This window comes from Bufo bufo, chromosome 4 (assembly GCF_905171765.1).
Source record: "Bufo bufo chromosome 4, aBufBuf1.1, whole genome shotgun sequence".
Taxonomy (NCBI): domain Eukaryota; kingdom Metazoa; phylum Chordata; class Amphibia; order Anura; family Bufonidae; genus Bufo; species Bufo bufo.
The window spans coordinates 170,322,909-170,344,711 of NC_053392.1; the positions used below are offsets into that span (position 1 = coordinate 170,322,909).

A 21,803-nucleotide genomic window follows, 5' to 3' on the forward strand; every position below is an offset into this window, starting at 1 on the left:
TCCTTTACAATGCATTCCAATACTTCTGTATTGGAATGCATTGGCTGTATGAGTAATACTGTGTGTATTACACATACAGCTTCTGGCCTGTGAGATCCAGGGGGCTGGATCTCACAGGCTCATCACCGGAAGGCAGCGCGATGCCTTCCTTAGGCATCGCACTGCCTTCCATGCCATTGGGTCCCCCCTACAGCCGCATGGGGACCCGATGGCACCGCCGATCGCCGCCGCAAACCGCAAGTAAAGCCACAAACCGCAGGTCTGAATTGACCTGCGGTTTTTCTGCGATCGCCGATACGGGGGGTCACATGACCCCCCGACGTTGTGACAGGATTCCCGCTGAATGATTTCAGCGGACATCCTGTTCCTATTAACCCCCTCCGCGCCGCAATCTAGTTTTAAAGTTATGACGAACCGGTACGTTATGGGTCCTTAAGTACTCGGGAAACATGCCGTACCGGTACGTCATAAGTCCTTAAGGGATTAAGAGCTTCACTTTGTTAGTGGTAGTAGGTCACAGAAGTAAATTACCCTTAAAATATAACTTTTATTAAATACGATAATAAAATAGATATTCCCTCAAAACAAATAGTGCATATATGTGTGCAGATATAAATACAAAAAATCCACCTAGATAGGCGTGATTTAGTAATCAATCCAAAGGTATCTCTAACAATGATAGCTAGATACATAGAGACACATCTGAATGGATAGGGGGGGGACAGGGCACCAGTAACAAAACAATCAGATACCTGTTGTTAGGAATTGATAACCTATAGTAACAGACGGCTAAACATACTTAACAGAATAGATATAACTGTTTGGCAGCCATGTGCTAGTTTACTCACGGTACCCAGGTATGAATTGGTAGTGATCACGGGTGGAAAGATGTCAATAGTAGAAGATAAGAAATTCCTTTTCACCTGGATGCCGGTAACAACTAAAAAGATGCGGAGGTGGTATAGTTGAAGCCAGCTGAGTGAAGGTCTGATAAGGTATATCCTTCAGTATCCCTAGGGGTCTCCCTTCCTAGCTGTGGAGCATTCGCCCCGAAAGCGGCAACCCCACTCAATCGACGGCTCACGCTAATGTGCCCAGTATGTCCCTAAAAAAAAAGACCACATAGATATAAAATAACGTCCCGACGCGTTTCCCCAACAGGTAGCGAAGATTCTTCAGGGGACAAGTAATAAACTGGTAGTGATGTCCCAGATACTGGCCGACTAGATGATAACAGATGCAAGGAATGTCCAAACTGAACATACCTTTATGCAAACGCCACTTTCCAGGTGCTGCCGCTCAAAAATCAAAAACCGGAAGTGACGATACATCACTTCCGGTATTTGGAACGCAAAATGCGTTCCACCACTGACGTACTTCTGGTATGTGGAACGCAAATAGCGTTCCACAGGCACTGCACATCGGCAAGAGGAATTACTACTCAAATTAAAGGCGCAACATTGCACAAAGTATATACCATGACCTGTGTCACTGGTGAAGTTTGCAGATAGCTGGAACTTATGAATAAACGAGCGACTGGCTTGATCCCAAACTAAGGAGCTTATACGTGAGCCCTATAAAACCCTAAGAGCGCTCCCTGACTGCTATGCCCATGCAAGGGTCTCAATGGTAGACGATTGCATGCACACGTACCTAGGTCTGTGTGACACCTGAAAACCCTATAATAGTGAGGGGACACGATTACCGCTCCCTGCACTTAATACGGATGGAGTCAGGGTCACCTAGAATCAAGCCAGCAAGGAAACACAATAAAGTAAAGGACTTATCTGAGAAAACAGCAGAAGCAGCCTCCAGCAGTGAACACTTCATCCAGGAAGTAGTATAAACCGCAAAGTGAGGCAGTATGGGAGGGAATATAAAGGAAGACGATTAGTCTAAATAAGTGACACCTGGCAGAAGGAAAAGAGATGAGAAAGTGAAACCAAAACAAAGAACATCATACAAGAGGTAGAGAAGAACGTCTGCCAGACCTTCTCACAGAACTGGCACTCCGGACACTCAGAGCCCACCTTCTCAGGATGAGACCTATGGAAAGCCCTGATGAGACGAGTGGCCTTAATGTCCGCCACTGGGACCTACATCCTCTCCTCAGGACCATAACCCTCCCAATGAACGAGGTACTGAAGGGAACCGCTTCTCCACCATTACAGAAGAAAAACTCTCCACTCTACTCTCCAAATCTCATCTGACCACCTGTGCACTTGACCCAATCCCATCCCACCTCATCCCTAACCTCACCACAGTGTTTATCCCAGCCCTAACTCATCTCTTCAACCTATTACTAAACTCTGGTGTCTTCCCCTCTGCTTTTAAACATGCTACCATTACACCCATCCTCAAAAAGCCTTCACTTGACCCATCTTCATTGTCCAGTTATCGCCCCATATCACTTCTTCCGTATGCCTCAAAGCTACTTGAACAACATGTCCATTCAGAACTGTCCACCCACCTCTCCTCCTGCTCCCTCTTTGACCGCCTACAATCTGGCTTCCGACCCCACCACTCGACCGAGACTGCCCTTACCAAAGTCACCAATGACCTACTGACAGCCAAAACCAAGAAACAATACTCTGTCCTCCTTCTCCTTGACCTGTCCTCTGCCTTCGACACTGTTGACCACTCCCTTCTGTTGCAAACTCTCTCATCTCTTGGCATCACTGACCTGGCTCTCTCCTGGATCACATCATACCTCACAGACCGGGTGTTTAGCGTCTCCCACTCCCGCACCACCTCCTCGTCTCATTCCCTCTCTGTTGGTGTCCCGCAAGGCTCTGTCCTAGGACCCCTACTCTTCTCTATTTACACTTTTGGCCTGGGACAGCTCATAGAGTCCCATGGCTTTCAGTATCACTCCTATGCTAACGACACACAAATCTACCTCTCTGGTCCAGACATCACCACCTTACTATCAAGAATCCCACAATGTCTATCCTCTATATCATCCTTCTTCGCCTCTCGCTTTCTTAAACTTAACATGGATAAGACAGAATTCATAATCTTTCCCCCATCTTGTTCAACCCCCCCAACAGACCTATCTATCATGATCAATGGCTGCACACTCTCCCCAGTCAACAAAGCCCGCTGCCTTGGAGTGACCTTTGATTCTGCCCTTTCCTTCCGACCGCACATCCAAGCCCTTTCCACCACCTGCCGCCTCCAACTCAAAAACAACTCCCGCATCCGTGCTTTCCTTAACTTTGAATCTGCAAAAATGCTTGTACATGCCCTCATTATCTCCCGCCTAGACTACTGCAACATTCTCCTTTGTGGCCTTCCATCTAGCACTCTCGCACCCCTCCAATCTATCCTCAACTCTGCTGCCCGACTAATCCACCTCTCACCCTATTACTCCTCTGCCTCTCCCCTCTGCCAATCCCTTCACTGGCTCCCCATTGCCCAACAAATTCACTTCAAAGTACTAACAAATACATACAAGGCCGTCCATAACCTGTCCCCTCCTTACATCTCTGAGCTGCTTTCCCGATACACCCCCTCACGCAATCTCTGATCCTCACAAGACCTCCTTCTCTCCTCTCCTCTTATTGCCTCTTCCCACAATCGACTCCAAGATTTCTCCCGTGCATCCCCCACACTCTGGAACTCGCTACCTCAACATATCAGACTCTCACCTACAGTGGAATCCTTCAAAAGAAACCTGAAAACCCACCTCTTCAGACAAGCCTACAACCCGTGACCCTGCTGCCTCTATACCGCCATGACCAACTTAAGCCGCAACTACTGTGTCCTTCTCCCATACCATGTAGATTGTAAGCCCTCACGTGCAGGGCCCTCTCTCCTTCTGTACCAGTCTGTAACTCGTCTTGTTCCTGCTTAGTGCACTTGTTTGTATTATGCATGTGCACCCCTTATCATATGTACAGCGCTATGGAATGAATGGCGCTTTAATAATAAATAATAATAATAATAATGCGAGAATCCACAATCCTAGAGACCTGAAATTCAAGATTACCATCAACAATAATCGGAGTAGGAGGCAAAGAGGAGGGTACAGTAGGTTGGACATAAGGTTTTAATAGGGACCTGTAAAAAACATTATGGATCTTCCAAGTCTGAGGAAGATCAAGATGAAAGGCAATGGGATTGATGACGGACAAGATCTTGTAAGGCCCAATAAACTTAGGACCCAACTTCCAGGAGGGAACCTTCAGTTTGATATTCTTTGTAGACAACCACACCAGATAACCCACATTCAGGTCCGGACCAGGCACACGTCTCTTATCCGCCACACGCTTATATCTCTCACTCATCCTCTTCAGATTACCCTAAATTTATTGCCAAATAAATGACAAAGACGAGGAAAATCTCTCCTCCTCAGGTAAACCAGAAGACCCCTCTCCAGAGAATGTCCCAAACTGCGGATGAAACCCATATGCACCAAAAAATGGTGACTTATCAGAGGACTCCTGGCGACGGTTATTTAAAGCAAACTCAGCAAGGGACAAAAAAGAATACCAATCCTCCTGATTCTCCGCCACAAAACAGCGCAGATATGTCTCCAGATTCTGATTGCCGCGTTCGGTCTGACCATTCGACTGCGGGTGAAAAGCAGAAGAGAATGAAAACCGAACCCCCAAGCGAGAACAGAAGGTCTTCCAGAATCTGGAAACAAATTGCGTGCCCCTATTAGAAACGATGTCTGAAGGAATGCCATGCAATTTAACAATATAATCAACAAACGTTTGCGCCAGTGTCTTAGCATTGGGTAACCCAGAAAAGGGAATGAAATGTACCATTTTGCTAAAACGGTCCACTACCACCAGAAACACAGTCTTCCCCGAGGAACGAGGCAGGTCCGTAATGAAGTCCATGGACAGATGTGTCCAAGAACGGGAAGAAATGGGTAACGGGAGGAGAGAACCCAATGGCTGTGTATGAGGGACCTTGGCACGAGCGCAGGTCTCGCAGGCTGCCACAAAACCCTCAACCGTCTTACGAAGAGCCGTCCACCAGAATCTCCGAGCAATGAGATCCACTGTGGCTCTACTCCCCGGGTGCCCAACAAGGACAGAATCGTGGTGCTCCTTAAAAACCTTGTGTCGTAAAGTGAGAGGCACAAACAACCTCCCAGGAGGACAAAGATCAGGAGCCTCTGCCTGAACCCCTGCCTCCAAATCAGGATAAAGAACAGAGACGACCACCCCTTCAGCCAAAATGGAACCCGGGTCTTCAAAGTTCCCTTCTCCCGGAAAACAACGTGACAAGGCATCCGCCTTCACATTTTTAACCCCAGGGCGAAACTTAACAACAAAATTAAACCTAGAAAAGAACAAAGACCATCTGGCCTGTCTCGGGTTCAAACGCTTGGCCGATTCCAATTAGGCCAGATTCTTATGGTCGGTAAACACAGTAATAGGGTGTCTGGCTCCCGCTATCCAATGGCGCCATTCCTCAAAAGCTAATTTGATTACCAACAACTCCCTATCTCCCACATCATAATTTCTCTCTGCAGAGGATAGTTTCCTTGAGAAAAAGGCACACAGTCGCCATTTGGCAGGAGAGGGACCCTGAGATAAGACCGCACCCACACCCACCTCAGAAGCATCCACCTCAACAATAAAAGGTAGAGATACATCAGGTTGTACCAAAATGGGAGCGGAAGCAAAACTCTCTTTAATACTAGAAAAGGCTTTAAGCGCATCTACCGACCACGAGGAAAAATCCACCCCCTTTTTAGTCATATCAGTGAGTGGCTTAACAACAGAGGAATAATTCAAAATGAACTTTCTGTATTAATTGGTAAAACCCAAAAACCGCATCAGCACCTTCTGATTCTCATGAAGCTCCCAATCAAGCACAGCGCGGACCTTCTCATGGTCCATCCGAAAACCAGAAGTGGAGAGAAGAAAACCAAGAAATTGAATCTCCGGAACCGCAAACACAAATGTTTCCAGTTTAGCGTACAATTTATTCTCCTGCAGAATCAGCAAGACCTGACATAGGTGGTCCCGATGAGTCTTGAAATCAGGAGAAAAAATCAAAATGTCATCTAGATACACCAGTACAAATTTCCCCATTAAATGATAAAAAATGCTGTTCACAAAATGTTGGAAGACGGCCGGAGCATTAATTAAACCAAAGGGCATAACCAAATTCTCGAAATGACCCTCAGGGGTATTGAAGACCGTCTTCCATTCGTCCCCTTCCCTGACCCTGACTAGGTTGTATGCCCCTCTTAAATCCAACTTAGAAAAAACTTTAGCCCCAACAATCTGGTTAAACAGGTCCGGGATCAGAGGAAGCGGATATGGGTCACGAATCGTGATACGGTTCAGCTCCCTGAAATCCAGACAAGGTCTTAAAGAAGCATCTTTTTTCTTAACAAAAAAAAACCCAGCGGCAACAGGTGACTTCGAGGGTCGGATGTGTCCCTTTCTCAGGCTCTCAGAGATATAAGTACGCATAGCGACTCTTTCAGGTTGGGAGAGATTGTATAGTCGTGATTTTGGCAGCTTGGCGCCTGGAATGAGATTAATAGGGCAGTCGTACTCCCGGTGAGGGGGCAACTCCTGGACACCACTCTCGGAAAACACATCCAAAAATTCAGAGAGAAAAGATGGCACAGTTTTGGTAGAAACCTCTGAAAGAGATGCAGTGAAGCAATTCTCTTTGCAAAACTGACTCCAGCCATTTATTTGCCTTGCTTGCCAATCAATGGTGGGATTATGTTTAGTGAGCCAGGGTAGAGGAGAATGTAGTCCACTTAGGACGAAACACGACATATCCTCAACATGAGCGTCACCCACAGTCAAACGGATATTTTGAACGGAATCGATAGCAAAAACAGGTATATCCTTTTCCAAAGTGCATACCTGGAAACCATGCGTTGTTGCAAATTGATTATCAATGAGATTGACAGCTGCTCCACTATCTACAAAAATCTCACAAACAATGTTCTTGCTGTCTAGCGCCACCCTGGCAGGTAGGAGAAAACGGGAAATACAAGCAAACGGCAAACCTTCAATTTCCGCATCAACCTTGCCAATAGTAGCAAATGGAAAGGTTTTAGAGGGTTTTTTTTTGTTTTGTTTTGTTTTTATTACCCTCAGAAAACTTAATGAATCTTCTAGAGGGGGAAACATTAGCTAAATGATTTATACCCCCACAACAGAAACAAACCCTCCTCTGAGAGCTGAATCCTCTACTATCAGAGGCAAGCAAACCCAGCTGCATGGCCTCCTCCTCAGAGGGGATTGAGACAGACTGAGACCCCTGCGCACTGAATGAGACAGCCCCACTGTCCTTGGGCTGAATATGACAGGAAAGAGTAGTCTCCTCTCTCTCTCTATTACGCCTGTCAATACGAACAGCCAGAGACATGGCTGACTCTAACGACGCTGGTCTCTCATGAAAAGTGAATGCATCTTTCAATCTTTCCGAAAGACCATGGCAAAATTGACTTCGGAGTGCAGCATCATTCCAACCAGTATCAGCTGCCCATCTCCGAAATTCAGAACAATATATCTCTGCGGACTGTTTACCCTGGCATAAAAGACGCAGTTTCGATTCAGCCAGAGCAATACGATCCGGATCATCATATATCTGCCCCAGGGCTACAAAAAATGCATCCACCGATCGGAGGGGCGATGCCCCCACCGGCAGCGAAAAGGCCCAAGACTGAGCGTTATCCCTGAGCAGCGAGATGATAATCCCCACCCTCTGCTCCTCATCACCAGAGGAATGGGGAAGTAGGCGAAAATTGATTTTGTAAGCCTCTCTAAAGCAAACAAAATTCTCACTACCCTCGGAGAACGTATCCGAAAGCAAGATCTTAGGCTCGGAACAAACTCCATGAATGCCAGCAGAACCGGTCACCTGAAATTGAGACACAGTTTTACGGAGATCTGCTACCTCCAGCGAAAGACCTTGCATGTGGTCAATCAAGGCTGAAACCAGATCCATGCTTAAGATGGTTATGGCGGTTTATAAGGTCACGGGTGAAGTTTGCAGATAGCTGGAACTTATGAATAAACGAGCGACTGGCTTTATTCCCAAACTAAGGAGCTTATAGGTGAGCCCTATAAAACCCTAAGAGCTCTCCCTGACTGCTATGCCCATGCAAGGGTCTCAATGGTAGACGATTGCATGCCCACGTACATAGGTCTGTGTGACACCTGAAAACCCTATAATAGTGAGGGGACACGACCACCAGCTCCCTGCACTTAATAGGGACGCAGTCAGGGTCACCTATAATCAAGCCAGCAAGGAAACACAATAAAGTAAAGGACTTATCTGAGCAAACAGCAGAAGCAGCCTCCAGCAGTGAACACTTCATCCAGGAAGTAGTATAAACCGCAAAGTGAGGCAGTATTGGAGGGAATATAAAGGAAGACGATTAGTCTAAATAAGTGACACCTGGCAGAAGGAAAGGAGATGAGAAAGTGAAACCAAAACAAAGAACATCATACAAGAGGTAGAGAAGAACGTCTGCCAGACCTTCTCACAGAACTGGCGGTGACAACCTGAGGGGCTGAGAGGCATGTAGTATGGAGTCAATATCATTATTAGTTAGATTATTATGATGCAATTGGACAACCTATAATAGGGGCCAGAGGGAGAATTAAAACAGAGGGTATGCATGTATAGAAAGAGGATAATATAAACGAGGGCCAAGGATGTAATAACCAATAACCCACGAATCCCCATAGATGACAATAAAACGCACTAGACCTATTTTGGTCTGATGAAAAAGGCAGATAAATATGCGTAGATAAATATACAAAAGAGGCAGGATAAATTAAACACCTAAGTAGTTACGCAGAGGTGTGTTCTCAGAGAAAACAGGCAAAAGATATTTGTTCATTTAGACCAGAGGGAGACACCGTTTTGAGACGGTGGATCAATTGAGCCTCTTTACGTAGAATTTGTTTGTCCCAGTCACCACCATGAGCGGATTTATGTACAACCTCAATGATTTGAAAAACAATAGCTCTGGGGTCTCCCTGATGGAATTCAGTAACATTTCAAGCAATAGGTTTATCCCGTTTATGATTGATGTCGCTGAATTGGTCGCCCACCCTCCGTTGAAGTTCCCTTTTAGTCTTCCCAACATAGTTGAGCGGACAGGTACATGTACAGAGATAGACTACACCCTGTGTCTTACAGTTTGCAAAGTCCCTAATCTGATAAATTTTATTAGTAGAGACACTGCAAAAAGTAGATGATTTACGAATAAAAGGACAGCAAATACATCCATTGCCACATTTGAAGGTCCCAAGGGGTTTACGGTCCAGCCAGGTACCACTTGGGCGTGGTCTCACATAGTGGCTATGCATAAGCCGGTCACCAATCGATCTCCCTCTCCTGTATGTAATCAGTGGTCGTGGAGGGATGAGATCTCTGATATCAGGGTCTGATCGCAGAATCCCCCAATATCGTTTCAAAATGCCCTGTACCCGACGGTTTTGCTCATCAAATGTACTAATGATACGCAAGTCGTCATCCTCACGTTTTACACTTGGGATGTTATGCAACAGGGTGTGTCTGTTGCATAACATGACAGACCCATCCCACAAGATTAGGATATCATCAATGTATCGCCCCCAAAATAGGATATGGGGAGTCCGTTCACAAGGTTCATTGAAGACGATAGTGTCTTTCCACCAGCCCAGGAGGAGATTTGCATAACTGGGCACACAGGGGCTACCCATTGCGGTCCCCCTGAGCTGGTGGAAGAAACGGCCGTCGAAAATGAAATTGTTATGTAATAATATAAAGCCGCGGATATGACCTTATCTTCAAAGGCCCGCAATAGTATAGTTTCCAGACACATGGCAAAGGACTCCGAGGGGTTACTAGGTAGAATCCCATAACATGTCCTATCGTTTAGTAGATCATAACACATAGTCTGATACATAGAGTGGTCCATACCCTCTTTATCTGACGATTTACAAACAATTGTTGCATCCTCTGTGAGTGCTTTTAAAGCCAACCATTCTGCATTATTAAGATTTTTTGTAGTATGAAAATTAGTGGGAGGAATGGCTTCCAACTGTTCAGTAACTAATTTGTAAAAAACGTCAAGTACCTGAGTATCTTGTGGCGGTGGCATTTTTTTGCTACCCAATCTAAGGGAGGTGAAGGGTCCCTGGCCAGGGGTTCTCGTATTCTCTTCTAAAAGGGAACTAAGTGTATGAACATCCCCAAGATCTGAAAGAGATACACCCAGTTCCCGACACGTCTCATTGTCATGTGTTCTGAAAAACTTTTTCATTTCAATTTTCGAATGAAGAGATTCATATCCTTAATCCAACAAAATGAATCAAAGCGTGTGCTGGGGACAAAAGAAAAACCTTTCATCAATACATTACATTCAAATTCTGTTAATGAGCGATCAGACAAATTAATAACCTGATTGATCTGTGATGTTACTTTGGTTTTTGAGACCGGGAATTCTGAGTGATATCTCTGTCCCTCAACTGATAAGAGGGGACATTCAAACCTGTCTCTAAAAAAGAGGAGGAAATAGAAGAAGATGGATATGTAATGGCAGAGGCAGGAGAGCCAGATGCTTGGGCCACACTTTTTGATAACTGTGGACCAGGCTGAAATTGGGTAGCAGCGCCTGTATGGGCACCTCTGTATCCCTTTTTTAGTGGTAGTGATGAGCAGCATAGGCATAGGCAATATAATGACACTGCTCACTCTCTCATAACTGCAAAAAACAGCAGAAAATGGCTGCTGGTTAGTTTCTTATATAGTAAGGGGTAGGCAACTTCCCTATTGGTCGCTAGGGATGTTGCTAAGCTCTGACAAAGGTATTGCAGCATTCTCATTGGCCCACAAGCAAGAAGGGAGGTTACTAATGGGAAAAAAAACTAGAATATTTGTGATTACGAATATATAGCAATATATTCTAGATTTTCGCGAATTCTCGAATTGCTGATATTCGCGCTAAAAATTCGCAATTAGAATATTCGTGCTCAACACTAGTTAGTGGCTCTCCACTTTGTCTAATATAGGAGGATCCCAGGCAGAGTACCCTTTGTATGGTGTCAATACGCCATAGCAGTGGCTGTGGACAGGGATAGTCTTGTTGAGACAAACCCTTTAATCACCTTATAGCATAGGAAAACCTTACAAAACTTAGCTAGAAGGCTTTATGGCTAACATCTTGTTTAGTTCTGTCATACACACCCAGCAACACCTTACTAAATATCTCACACAGTCCCCTGTCAGTTTTGTTTCATGTAAAAACACGTTATGATAGCTAACATGAAAAATGGCAATTTGTTCCACTAAATCTTAGCACAAAGCATTAGAATGGAAAAATAAGACGCCGAGCCATAGATTAGTCAGTAGTGTTAGATAGCTGTCCTATACACAACCAAATTACAATGCAAATTGAAGAAATGGCCTGATTGTATTACTTAGGAGATGAGTCTGTTGAGTTAGTTCACCATAAATCTACCACAAATCTATTCACATGATGCTAACTTTTTTTTATACTTACTTTTTGTTACTTTTTAAACATGGAGTTTTTCTGTTGCTTTATACTTTTGAAATTCTTGTCTGAGGAAAAAAATGATAACAGTCAGTGAACTGTAAAGGATAGGTTCTTTATTTTGCAAATTATTTTCCTAGTTTAAGCTATGGTGACACTATAAGGCTAAGTTCACATTTTTTCTAGTGTTTTTCTGCATTTTCTGCACTTCTTGTGATTTTTTATTGTGTGCATTGTTGGTTGTAAAAATCCAGCTCCAGATGTTAGATGAAAGTCCATGGGAATTTTGAATTGCATGACATACAAGAGTTAGTATATTTTAAAATTGTAAAAATTTAGAATATTGAGGAACATAGGAATAGCGATGGTTCACGAACGCGATCGCGCGAACGTGATCAAATGTTTGCAAACCGCAAGTTTGCGGCAGAACCCATTCACTTTAAAGGCAGGCGAACCTTAAAAACCTTCAGCTCATATTTGCAGCCACCAAATACTTAGTAGAAGTGCACAACATGAACAGTGACATACTAGAGGGGGATCAATGACAAAAATTCCAACAAAAAATATTTATCTTAATCAGTGGACATTTTTATGTGTCTTAAAGGGAAATTCTCTAAAAAGGTGCCCTGTTGGAGCCTAGAAAAATGTTATTTTAGGCCACGGGAGCACGGGCCTTAAAAATTAGGCATTCACCTGACATAAAAGAAATTCTGATTATGTGGCTCCAGGTACATTATGCGGTCAATGGATAGAAATTTTACTGTAGGCCACTGGACTACAGGCCCCAAACATTAGGCATTCACCGGACAGAAATGATCAAATGATTATGTGGCCAGAGGTATATTACACGGTCAATGGATATCCATTTTACTGCAGGCCAGTACAAATACAGGTCAAATACATGTTTAAAAGAACTAAAAATATAAAATTGGATTAAAAACATGGCTAACGAAATCCTCCCTCTTGAAAAAACCTCTAATGATAATAGTTGAAATTTGATAACATGTAGTCGTCACTGGTGTTGAATTCCTCCAAGGCCGCCACAATTATTCATTCAGCATACATAAAAGAACAAGTATGTGGCTAGAGGTAGATTACACGGTCATTGGATATCAAGTTTCCAGCAGGCCAGTGTACTATAGGTCCCAAAAATTATGCATTCAGTGTACATAAAAGAACAAGTAAGTATGTGGCTGGAGGTAGATTACACGGTCATTGGATATAAATTTTCCAGCAGGCCAGTGTTCTACAGGTCCCAAAATTTATGCATTCAGCGTATTGTAGGAAGGCGCATGGGTCCATCAGTGACTGAAGGTATGTGTCACCGAGGTTCCTGGGAAAGTGATGTGGTTTATCATGTAGAATAATGTGCTACCTGTGGTATATCACTCTTCAATATTACAATATATGCAGTCAACTTTACAGACTATTGTAGTTATGTCTAAAGTATTCAGTGGCCAATACTATGTTGGCCCATAATTTAGCGTATGTAGGAATAGCCGAGACGTCAGTACAGGCATACATGATAAACCACATCACTTCCCTATCTATGTTAGAATTGTACTAAAAGTGTACAAATATATTGCAAGTCGCAGCCTCTCGTCCCCCCATGACATAAGACTATTTCATACTTATCTAGTTTTTCTTGTTTCCAGTGGGTATGGATCTTGATTATCTGAGCGGATTCTATGAGCCTTCCCCTATCAGGGGTCGCCGAATCGTCCAGTACATTATGTTTGCTCCATGAAGTTTGCTTATTCACTTGTTGTATCTACTTAATACTATTATTTTTGGTAGATTTATTGATTTATTGATGTGTATATACCTGTTTACTATTCCATGAATCATGTATCCCTCGTGACAATCATGTTTCTTTTACTGTAATCATATAATAGTACAATCATGTGACATATAATATTTCATCCTCTAAGTAATATTTGAACCATATTTGTTTATGCTACTTTGTTCTTTTTTATATATCAGGCCTTGAACAAGCTCTTGGATAAGACCGAAACGTATATAACTATGAATTAATTTCGGATAGATATATATATTCAAAAAAATAAGAAAATAAATAAGAAATTTATGCAATATTCTTTTCTGAGTGCAGTGATCTTTCTGTTTAATGTTGGTACCACATTTACCACTGAGCACCGTCCAAACTCTGAGGAGTGCCATTCAACTCTTGTCTTCACCGAGGTTCCTGTCCTCGGTGAGGTAAGAGCTGGTAGTTTCAAGTGTCAGCGGCAGCTAGTGCTGACTGACACTGTTTACTGCTTAGTATGGCTGCAAAGCCGATCCAGGACGGCTCTTACTGGGAGTAGCCAAAGTGCTAGGTGGGTAGCTTCTCCCCACGATCCAGGCCGGGTCTTGGTTTGTATATACAAGCACAGGCAGCACTGTCAGGTGGTGTGGATTATCCTGCATCTGACAGGGAAGCTGTGGAGTCTCTGTTTTTGAGATCTAAGGATGTGTGCCGTGCTAAAGGGCTGAGAGCCGCATTGCTGGGAAGCAGGCCCCTAAAGCCTGTTGTGGACTGCTGCTGACAAAACCGACAAGGTGAATGTTTTTTGTTTTGTGGACTTGCCCTGGTGTGACTGAACAACAAGACGGCAAACTGTCATTTTGTTTATGTGTGAATAAACACTGAACTGTTTAAGTTAAAGACTTTGTTTTTGCCTCTGTACTGCGTCTGCTAATCTGCCTACCAGAGTGAATCCCCACAGTACATAAAAGAACAAATAAGTATGTGGCTGGAGGTAGATTACACGGTCATTGGATATCAATTTTCCAGCAGTCCAGTGTACTACAAGTCCCAAAAACTATGCATTCAGCGTACATAAAATAACAAGTAAGTATGTGGCTGGAGGTAGATTACACAGTCATTGGATACCAATTTTCCAGCAGGCCAGTGTACTACAGGCCCCAAACTTAAGCATTCAGCGTACATAAAAGAACAAGCAAGTATGTGGCTGGAGGTCTATTAGACGGTCAATGGATATCAATTTTACTGAAGGCCAGTACACATACAGTTCAAATACATATGTTTAAAAGAACTAAAAATATAAATTATATTAAAAACATGGCTAACAAAATCCCCCCTCTTAAAAAAAAACCCTAATGATAATAGTTGAATCACGTGGTCGTCACAAGTGTTGAATTCCTCCGAGACCCAAAACATTAGGCATTCAACGGACAGAAAAGGCCTTTTATGCCGCTATATTTACCTAAGACAGGGACCAATATTTGTTCTGGGTGATGGCAGATATTTGTGGGCTGGCATGAGGAAAATCAATTAAACGTGGTCATCACAGGTGTTGAATTCCTCCGAGATCCATGCCTCATTCATTTTTAGAAATGTGAGGTAGTCCACACTGTCGTTAGCGAGGCGAGTGCGCTTATCGGTCACAATCCCCCCTGCTACGCTGAACGTCCTTTCGGACAGGACACTGGACGAGGGACAAGCCAACAGTTCCATTGCAAATTGTGCCAGCTCTGGCCACAGGTCAAGCCTGCACACCCAGTACTCCAGGGATTCCTTGCTTCTCAGAGTGTCCACATCGGCCGTTAACCAGATGTAGTCAGACACCTGTTGGTATAGGCGTTCCCTGAGGATGGATCCGGAGGGCGGCTCTCGATGGGTTGGCTGCAGGAATTATCTCATATCCGAAGTGACCAAGACATCTTCAAACCGCCCTCTTCTTGCATGTGCTGTTGGATTGGTACCCGCAACTGTTTCTCTGTGGGTGGAGATTCCTCTGCCAGCGCCTGCAACAGCAGAATGCAGCATCTCTCGAAGCAAGGCCTGGAAGTGCTGCATTCTGACAGCCCTCTGTGATGATGGTAACATGTCTGCCATTTTGTGTTTGTATCGGGGTCTAAGTACGTTGCCACCCAGTACTGGTCCTAGCCCTTTATGCTTTTTATACGAGGGTCCCTCTTCAAACACTGGAGCATGAAGGCCCCCATTTGCACTAAACATGAAGCGGTGGAGTGGCCTGGCTCCTGCTCATTGTCCAGGATAATGTCATCCTCGGTATCCTCCCCCCAGCCACGGACAGCACCAGGGATCCCAGAAACGTATAAAGCATGCTCTTCTTGCTCCTCCTCCGCCCCGGCACCATCCTTCTCTGACTCCTCTTCAGACTCCTGTTGACTTGTCTCAGATGGAGTAGCCACCCCTGGGAATTAATCCAGCATTGCGACTTCCTCATCTACCTGCTCCTGCTCCTCGACGGCTTGATCAATGACACGACACAATGACACACTCCAGAAAGAAGGCGTAAGGTACAATGCCACTGATGGCGCCCTGTCTGCGACTTACCAGTTTGGTGATCTCATCAAATGGCCGCAGCAGTCTGCATGCGTAGTGCATGAGCAGCCACTGGCACGGTGAAAAAAAAACAAGCTACCCAGAACCTGTCCTGCCGCAGAGTTCCTACAGGTAGTTTTTAACTGCACGTTTCTGCTGGAGCAGACTATCAAGCATATACAAGGTGGAGTTCCAGCGCGTCAGGCATTCACAAATCAGACGTCTGACGGGCAGGTGGTGTCGTGGCTGAACGTCAGCAAGGCGAGCCAGAGATTTTCCTGGCCTGCCACAAGACTTTCTGGACCCCAGGGTATTTGGCAACGAATCGCTGCATGACTAAATTCAGGACGTGTGCCATGCACATGCACCGTTGTCGCACACCACTTTACCAACGGTCAAATTGAGCGGGGTTAGCCAATGATCGGTCTGTGACCGCAAAGCTGAAAGGAGTGCAGGACCTGTGTGGCTCTTGACTTCCACGCACAACAGTCGCAGCACAGCATGGCAACGTCTCACCTGGCACGTCGAATAGGTTCTGGGGAGCTTGGTGGGCGCAGCGGAAGAGGTTGAAAAAGAGAAATCAGCCGAGGAGAAGACGGAGGATGGAGTAGGAGGAGGAGAAGAAGAGGCAGGCCTGTATGCAATCTGTGGCGGTAACACCAAATATACACAGGTGCCACGGGTCGCATGCTTGACAGCCGTCAGAAGGTTCACTCAGTGGGCAGTAAAAGTTATGTACCTTCCCTGCCTGTGTTTGCTAGACCACGTGTTTGTGGTCAGATGTATCTTGGCACCGACACTGTGTGCCAGAGATACAGTACAGACCAAAAGTTTGGACGCACCTTCTCATTCAAAGAGTTTTCTTTATTTGTAGATTCACACTGAAGGCATCAAAACTATGAATTAACACATGTGGAATTATATACATAACAAACAAGTGTGAAACAACTGAAAATATGTCATATTCTAGGTTCTTCAAAGTAGCCACCGTTTGCTTTGATTACTGCTTTGCACACTCTTGGCATTCTCTTGATTAGCTTCAAGAGGTAGTCCCCTGAAATGGTTTTCACTTCACAGGTGTGCCCTGTCAGGTTTAATAAGTGGGATTTCTTGCCTTATAAATGGGGTTGGGACCATCAGTTGCGTTGAGGAGAAGTCAGGTGGATACACAGCTGATAGTCCTACTGAATAGACTGTTCGAATTTGTATTATGGCAAGAAAAAAGCAGCTAAGTAAAGAAAAACGAGTGGCCATCATTACTTTAAGAAATGAAGGTCAGTCAGTCAGCCGAAAAATTGGGAAAACTTTGAAAGTAAGGGCTATTTGACCATGAAGGAGAGTGATGGGGTGCTGCGCCAGATGACCTGGCCTCCACAGTCACGGGACCTGAACCCAATCGAGATGGTTTGGGGTGAGCTGGACCGCAGAGTGAAGGCAAAAGGGCCAACAACTGCTAAGCATCTCTGGGAACTCCTTCAAGACTGTTGGAAGACCATTTCAGGGGACTACCTCTTGAAGCTCATCAAGAGAATGCCAAGAGTGTGCAAAGCAGTAATCAAAGCAAAAGGTGGCTACTTTGAAGAACCTAGAATATGACATATTTTCAATTGTTTCACACTTGTTTGTTATGTATATAATTCCACATGTGTTAATTCATAGTTTTGATGCCTTCATAGTCATGAAAATAAAGAAAACTCTTTGAATGAGAAGGTGTGTCCAAACTTTTGGTATGTACTGTACATTTACTTGCTGCTGAACGTGACCATATTTGTAACTCCGGTGTGCCCTTCTGGGAGTAATATTTCCTTCTAGGGACCTTCCATTGCGGTTTGCCAATGGCCACAAATTTTCTAAAGGCCTCCGAGTCCACCAGTTTATATGGCAGTAGTTGGCGGGCTAGCAGTTCCAACAAACCAGCGGTCAGCCGTTGGGCAAGAGGATTATCCGGCGTCATCATCTTTTTTCGCTCAAACATTTGGGCCACGGACGCCTGCCTTTTGCCAGATGAACGCGACGACGGCACGGTGGAAGGTGGAGTGGAGGACAAATTAGAGGAGAAGGAGAAGAGGCAGGATGTGGAGCACCAGGAGTGTATCTTTGTGGGTTCTGACAGTGTTGCTCCCACTGGGCTCAGTGATAGGAGGCCAGGTGCCTTCTTAAGGCGGTCGTCCCTAGGTGAGTGTTGGGCTTACCGCGACTTATGCGTTGACAGCCCAGGCTGCAGATGGCAACACTATTGTCAGCAGTAAGCACATTAAAAAAAGCCCACACTGCGGAGCCATGTGCCGGCGTCCTGGGAGCGCCAGAAGTGAACTTGCATGGTGTATGGCTCGTTCCAGATACATTAGCAGTCTGCTTTTTGCCTCCTGTGCACTGTAAGTTCTGCCTGCTTCTTCTCCTCACTATCTTCTGCTTTGTCTCTCCCTCTGAACTCCCCTCCTCTTCCTCTCTTGTGGGCACCCACGTGATGTCCATAGACACGTCATCACCGTCCCCTTCACCACCACTGACATTAGAGATCTCGGAGTAGTCAGCAACAGCGGGGACCACCCTTCTTGGGCTGATCTGGGTACTGTCCTCAGACCGCTGGGTGGCGGCAGTTGCTACCTCTTCTTACTCATCTGATGCCAAGAATGGTTGCGCATCGATAAGGTCTGGGAATGGATGGGAAAATAATTCCTCTGACTCAAGTGGAGGGGCTATGGTGGTGGTGGTGTATTTGGGGGTGCACACAGCAGAGAGTGAAGAGGGTGCAGATAGAGAGGATGAGGAGGTTGCAGAAGCGGAAGGCTGAGTAAGCCACTGAACCAAGTCTGGTGCATCCTTTGACGTAATCGCACGCACCTTCTGCAACTTCCCACTTAGGTTCAGGCCTGGTGCACCTGCCCGACCCCTACCACCCCTGCGGAATGGCCTGCCTCTTCCTCTGCCTGTCATTTTCTAAATGACCATGTGACAAAAGTCCCTATAGAAGAGCAGTATTTGTGGAAGAAGGTATATCACACCCCTGCTTAAATCAGTTTATTGGGGGGGCTACTGTTATATTATACCAGTAGAAATTATTTGTTCCAATAGCGTTTGGCACTCTGTGTAGCAGAGGTAACGCAGCAAACCCGCAAACAAATGCTGCACTTCCTAAATGCACTATATAGAAAGTATATTATTGGTATATAACACCCCTGCTTCAATCATTTTTTTGGTGGGGCAACTGGTAAATCACATCAGTAGAAAATATTTGTTCCAATAGCGTTTGTCACTCTGTTTAGATGCGGTAACGCAGCAAAACCGCAAACAAATGCTGCACTACTTAAATGCACCATATAGAAAGTATATTATTGGTCTATAACACCCCTTCTTCAATCAGTTTTTTTTTGGGGGGCAACTGGTAAATCACAAAAGTAGAAATTATTTGTTCCAATATTGGCACTCTGTGTAGATGCGGTAACGCAGCAAAACCGCAAACATGTGCTGCACTACCTAAATCCACTATATAGAAAGTATATTATTGGTATATAACACCCCTGCTTCAATCAATTTATTTGGGGGGCAACTGGTAAATCACACCAGTAGAAATGATTGGTTCCAATAGCATTTGGCACTCTGTGTAGCAGAGGTAACGCAGCAAAACTGCAAACAAATGCTGCACTACCTAAATGCACTATATAGAAAGTATATTATTGGTATATAACACCCCTGATTCAATCATTTTTTGGGGGGGGGGACTGGTAAATCACATCAGTAGAAATTATTTGTTCAGATAGCGTTTGGCACTCTGTGTGGCTGCAGTATCGCAGCAGAACCGCACACAACTGCTGCATAATACAATTGTGCTATAATATACTTTCTATGTTAGAAAGTATATTATAAGTATATTACACCCCTCAGTAAGTCACACCGATCAATCACACACCTATACCAGTCCTTAAAAGGACTTTTGTGGCTCTACTACTTAGCTCGTTTTTTTTTAGAGGGTGGGGGTGTGTCCATGTGCTGAAACGTCTCAATTGGCTGTCCTGTACCACCTAATGGATGTGTCATGGGTCAAAGTTCTTCACAATGTAAAAGAATATGGCGGGCGCAAATATCGCCATATGTTCGCATGTTCGGCAAATCACGAACGCGCAAAGTTCACCGCGAAACGACCGTCGGGCGAACCGCAAGACCATCTCTATATAGGAATAGTTCACAATCAGGAATTTACCATCCCTCCCTTGAAGGATTCCCTTCAAACTAGTTAAAGCAAAAACATTGTGCATGCGGTAGGCTAATAACCGCAAGTGTTTTTGTACCTTCTTTTAGCAGTAAAAAGTCAGCACTATACATAAATTTCGTTTATCATTTGTGTGACCATACAAAAATGCCTTGAAAACCTTTTGCCTTTCTTTCATGCGCAATAATTTTTTGTGCATTTTTGGGGGGGTTTTATCAGTTGGAAAAACACATATGCCCAAAAAACTATAAAACCTCATAGTCCCAACATGTATTTAGAAAAAAATAAAATATCAAAACACTAAAAAGCAATTATTAGAAAAAAACTTCATCAGACATGTCTGCTCAGCACTCTTTCAGCTAGTTGGTTTAATCTCCTTCATTACCCGGCCACCTTGCCTAACTGCTACCTGCTCCCAGCAGTACCTTTCTTGAGGGTTTTTGACCTCTTTACATGGTCCCCAATATCTCTGCCATGCCATTGCAACAATTTTGATTTTCTGGATGATAATTCATGAATGGAGGCAACACTTCAAAACAATCAAGTAGAAAGCATAGGTCTTAGATTTTGAAAACGGATGCATCTCTATGGCCCTCATTTATAACAGACCACCTTCTTAACCACAGCTTCACCAGACCTCAGACTTTCACCTCTACTGGCCAGATTACTTCAGGTGGGACACATCCAGGGGGAGCACCCAGGAATTTTGTCTAGGGGGGGTCCGAAAGGCAAAAAAAATGTGGTACGTGTAGTGCGCTGTGCCAATTCTTTTGCCTGCCCATTTTTCAAGGCCCCCTTTATATTTAAAAATGCTGCGGGGGGGGGGGGGGGGTGCAGTGTGTTGCGCAATTCCAAAAGCTCTGCAGGAATAGAATAATGTGCGCTGCACTTTTTTTAGCCCCGCCCATTATTAAAAGCCCCTCCTACATATAATAGGCATTATTAAAAGCCCCTCCTACATATAATAGGCCACTCCCAACAAACACTGTACAGCTGGAATTCTATTGTTGAGGCCTGTCTCTATACATCATACGAAGAGGGGAGGGTCTGTCCTGGCTGCACTGCCTGCTTATACAACAAGCTACAGCCAGGAAGCTCCTCTGCTCTCCTCCCTACCCAGATCCTGTTCAAGCCCTGTGGTTCCCCCCACCATCTGCCACCCGCCTGTGGCCTGCTGTCCCCTTTGGCCGTCCTCACCCAGCTCTGAATCCTCCTTCTGCAAATGGCAGGGGGAGGAGCCGGAGCATCTCCTCTCCTACATAGCGCCCTATACCTCTTACATCCAGTGATGTCACCTTTGTTGTAGACGTTCTCTTTCTTTATCTTCTCCACCAGACCGCCATGATGATTTTTCAGCCATCTCCCGTCTCTGCAGAGATTAACAAACAGATATTAGTTTCCCACATTTCCATCATCTTCACATCTTCTGAACACCCTTTCCTGCCACCCCCAATACTATACTGCAGAAACAGTCCCCCTGGAAATACTACTACCACACAGATAGTACCGCCTTCAACAATTATTGGCACACAGTGCTCTAAAAAATGCCCAGACACTAATAGTATAAAGATAATGTCCCCCAAAAATTATTGTGCTAAGCTGATACTGTGACAGGGTGCCCCCCAAAGTAACAGTGCTCCCTAAAATCCCACCAATAGAAATAATTCTCTGCCAGAGCACACTTAGTAGTAATAATGCCCCTAAAGTGCCCATACTAGTAATCATGTTCCTCATAGCCCCCCAGTAGTAGTAAAGCTCCGCATAATACCTCCTAGTACTAATAATTCTCCCTACAATAT

The 21,803-nt window shown here is 44.7% G+C and overlaps 1 protein-coding gene across 2 annotated transcripts in view; it reads right to left on the reverse strand.

Moving 5' to 3' along the window:
* LOC120997815 (cysteinyl leukotriene receptor 2-like) overlaps positions 1-21,803 on the reverse strand; it is a 103,136-nt gene that overhangs the window by 38,042 nt on the left and 43,291 nt on the right. For both annotated transcript variants that reach the window (XM_040428107.1, XM_040428108.1), the window contains exon 3: positions 11,492-11,550. The gene's annotated coding sequence lies outside the window, so the exon portion shown is untranslated. The remainder of the gene's footprint in view (positions 1-11,491; positions 11,551-21,803) is intronic.